The following is a 4182-nucleotide window of genomic DNA, read 5'->3' on the forward strand; positions in this document are numbered from 1 at the left end:
CTCCGAGTGCAGGGGGGCCGTGAGACAAGTCCTGATGCATGGCTGTGGGCAGAAGCGATGTCACATGTCACTTCCAGGGTCTAGTCTCTTCCCCACCATGGCAGTGGAGCCTCCACCAGCCCAGGTCCCCGGACCTGGAGCCTGAGTGAGAAGTGAAGCTCGCTTATGAGAAGCCACTGGGATTGTGGTGGTGTCTGTTGTCGTGCACGAGCTTGGCTTGTCGCAAAGAGTCTGGAAAACTGCACAGTCTGGGGGAACAGTGAACAGTCCCGAGGAGACTGCCCCTCCTTCAGACACCAGCTGCAATCGTGGGGGTCCCCAGGGCGCCCTCATTACAGACCAGCTGGCCACGCATTCAGGGGGCCCCACAGCCACTCTTGGGTTTCATAATTTAGTAGAATCCCTGGACTCTAAACATGACCTTAGTTAGAAAAAGGGACTTTGAGGCCGGCCTGTGGCTCACTCGGTAGAGTGCGGTGCTGATAACACCAAGGCCACGGGTTCGGATCCTATATAGGGATGGCCGGTTCGCTCACTGGCTGAGCGTGGTGCTGACAACACCAAGCCAAGGGTTGAGATCCCCTTACCGGTCATCTTTTAAAAAAAAAAAAAGAAAGAAAGAAAAAGGGACTTTGCAGATGTAACTGAAGTAAGGATCTTGACTCCTGGCCCCAGACCCAGTGCCTTTTGAATCAAGAAAGGTCCCATCACGCAGCCAGAACTTTGGACATAAGTGTCCCTCCCACCTTCCCCAAGGGTGCTGGCCGCCACTTACGGGGTGACTGTTCATTGGGAGAGAAAATGATCAGACTTTCTGAGGACTACTGGACACTGGCTCTGAACTGACACTACACCCTGGAAACCCACAGCACCACATGGTCCCACAGCCACAGCAGGGGCCGAGGGAGGCAGGTGACCAATGGACTTTCCACACGTCATCTCCTAGCAGGCCCCCAGCGGTGGCTTCCCAGCGCCGGCGGGCAGGGGTGGAGTGGACCGTGCAGCAGCGGGAAGAACGCCTGGATCGGCTTCCTGAGCCATGGAATGAGGGCTGCGATGGTGGGAAGGGACATCTGGAAGACACTAGAACTTCCTCTGCCTGCCCAAGTGGTAAAGCGGTAGCAGTATGCTGTTCCTGGAGGGATTCAGAGATTAGTCACACCGCCAGGGCTTGAAAGGGCAGGGTGGTGACTCCTGTCACAGCCCCATTCAACTTGGGCTGTTCAGAAGACAGGTGGGTGGATCTTGGTAGAAGACGGTGGATTCTCATAAAGTTGACATCAGGTGGTGACTCCAGTGGCAGCTGCTGCTCCGGAGGCTGGAGCCGTGGTCTGCAGCTATCGGTCTGTGAGTGCTGCCCTGCAGGAAATTCACAGCACAGTCTGTTTTTGAGCGAGGTATGACATCCTCTGTAGATAACTACAGTGTTGTCATTCTGAGTCATAGTTTATGTTTGCAGGGGGGCCAGGTAGCTCAGCCGGGTAGAGCGTGGTGCTGATAACGCCAAGGTCCAGGGTTCGATCCTGTGCTGGCCAGCCACCAAAAATAAATAAATAAGGATAAAAAAATAAAAAGAGAGATTGGACACTTGGCCATGGGCCACCGAGTCACCATGTGCCCTGAACTGCCTGTCATTAATGGTGTTGTCTGATCCACCGAACCATAAAACTGGGGGTGCACCTCTTCACTCCACCACCCAGTGGAGGTGCCGTCTATGAAAGCAGGCCACGTTGGCTCCTGGGGCCACGAGTAACCTGCATGGACGAGCAGCCCAGAGGCCCCCGGCCCCCACCCCAGCCACGTGGCCTCCTCCCTGTGGACCAGCTGCTGCGGCCTCCGAGGGAGTTCCACGTGCCCAGGTGCCTGGGAGGGACAGCGCTGGGGGGTGCATAGTGGTTCTGCCCGTGCACTGGCTCTTCCCAGCGTGGGCACTGTGGCACTGCAGCCCCTGCATGAGGGCAGTGCAGGGGATCCTCCCCGTGGGCACCTGGCTGTCCATTGTGTCTTCAAAGGAGAAATGGCCAGAAGTTGAAAGAGGAGATGACCTGCCAGCAGTGGCAAATGGCTTCCTGGGTGGCTGAGAACGGGAGAGTAACACGACTGGAAAGTCGGTGGTGCCTCAGCCGGTGCAGATTGCTACAGCACAGTACGCCAGGCGGGGTGGCTTCCGCACAACAGAAATTCATCCTCTCAGTTCCGGAGGCTGGAAGGCCGAGATCAAGGTGCTGGCAGACTCGGTGTCGTGCGTGGGTTCTCTTGGTTTGTAGACAGCGCTCTCACTGTGTTCTCACACGGTAGAGGGACGAGGGTCTCTCTGGGGCCTCTTTTGTAAGGACACGGATCCCATTCGTCAGGGCCCCCCCTCAAGACCTCATCACCTCTCAAAGGCCCCACCTCCTAACACCATCCCATTGGGGGTGAGGATTTCAGCACTTGAATTTGGGGGACTCGAACCTTCAGACCATAGGAGGTGACAAGGACGTCTGTGGAAGAGATATGCAGACAGACCTCTCCATATGGGCACAGAGTGTGACAATACCTGCATCCCATGGAAATGCTCACCAAAAGGTCACCTCGGCAGAAGATGATCCTAGGTCAGATGGACAAGGTGGCCCATGCTGTGGACATCAGCTTTCCTCTTGCCCCCGCAACCACGTCCTGGCCCAACGGGCTCATGGCCATGACTATAGAGATGGGCTCAAGGGCATGGATGCCCAGTGCCCTTCCCACGACAGCCACTGCTGAGCACCCAACCTGCCAGCAGCAGATATGCCACCATTCCCCGGGGGCACCCGTCGGCTGCCTGGTGGCAGGCCAGTTGCCTGGACCACTTTCATGACGGAGGGGCAGTGCTTTGACCTCACTGAACGGATGCACTGTGGATACAGATTTGACTTCCTGCCCACAAAGCCTCTGCCTGCACCACCACTCCTGGGCTGCAGGAATGCCTTAATCACTGCCGTGGTACCCCACAGAGCACCCCTTCTGGCCAGAACTCATGTCACAGCAGGGGAAGGGGCAGGAACGGGCTCTTGCTCATGGGATTCACGGGCTTACCATGTTCACAATGTCCCCCAGGGTGATGTGTATGGCAGGGTGATGTGTATGCTGCAAGCCGGCGTTCAGCACACGGTGCTTTCTCTCCCACAGCGGGATTCGGGGCTCCTGGAATCGAGGGGCAGAAGTGGGGGTGGCTCCTGTCGTTATTGCCCCTCATGATCCAGTAGCAAAATGCGGGCCTCCCACTCCTGCAACTTTGGGGTCTGCTGGTACAGAAGCCACAGTTTCCACCACCCACGATCAGCAGGACCACAGCAGGCTTTGGTTGCTGCATCAGGCACGGAGCCTTGGCCGGCTGAGGCACCTGCTGCAAGCACGACATGACACGGCAGAAGGAGACAAATGTCAGCTGAGACAGCGTGACCATGGGATCAGCTGCAGAAGAGAGAACCAACATCTCATTCTTATTTTTACACAGATATGTTTGTGTGCATATTAACCGTTTCTTCTGTTCTTTCTCCCATCCCCCACCAAGTACTGTAAGAAGTGCTACTAGTGGCTAACCCACAGCTCGGTGTTCAGGTCACAGGACATCACAGGAGTGTGTGACTCGGGGGGGGGAGGAGTGAACATCACCCAGAGATGCTGGGGACGGAGTGGCATGTGTTTGGTTGTGTGCTATTGGCTGAACTATGTTAGGGAGATTTTGCTATTGTCTTTACTTGAAAGTTAAGTTAATTAAGTCTAAAAGAGCATTCTAAAATTATTCCTGGGGTTTAGTTTATAGAGTATGACTGGGTGATGACACAGAGAGGCCAGGGCCACAGAAAGCAAACTTTAATGTTACCTCAATTCCACTAGACGCCACCCAGTGGGGCTGAGGCTCGGGGACAGGGACGCCTCAGTGTTGGTTTCATGACTCTGACAGTTATTAGGTCACACTGTGGCTGTGCAGGACAATGTCCTTGTTGGAAGGAGCTAGACACTAAGCTATTTGGCGGCCAATAGGGTGTTAGTCTGGCAAATTAGTCGCAAATGGCTCAGGAAAAAAAAGTTCATTGTACTATACTTTCAATTTTGAATTTTTTTTTTCCTTTTTTTGTCTTTTTTCGTGACTGGTAACGGGATCGCAACCCTCAGTGTCGCGCCCGTACCACGCTCAGCCAGAGAGCGGGAACCGGT

Source organism: Galeopterus variegatus, unplaced genomic scaffold (genome assembly GCF_000696425.1).
Source record: "Galeopterus variegatus unplaced genomic scaffold, G_variegatus-3.0.2 Scaffold1322, whole genome shotgun sequence".
NCBI lineage: Eukaryota > Metazoa > Chordata > Mammalia > Dermoptera > Cynocephalidae > Galeopterus > Galeopterus variegatus.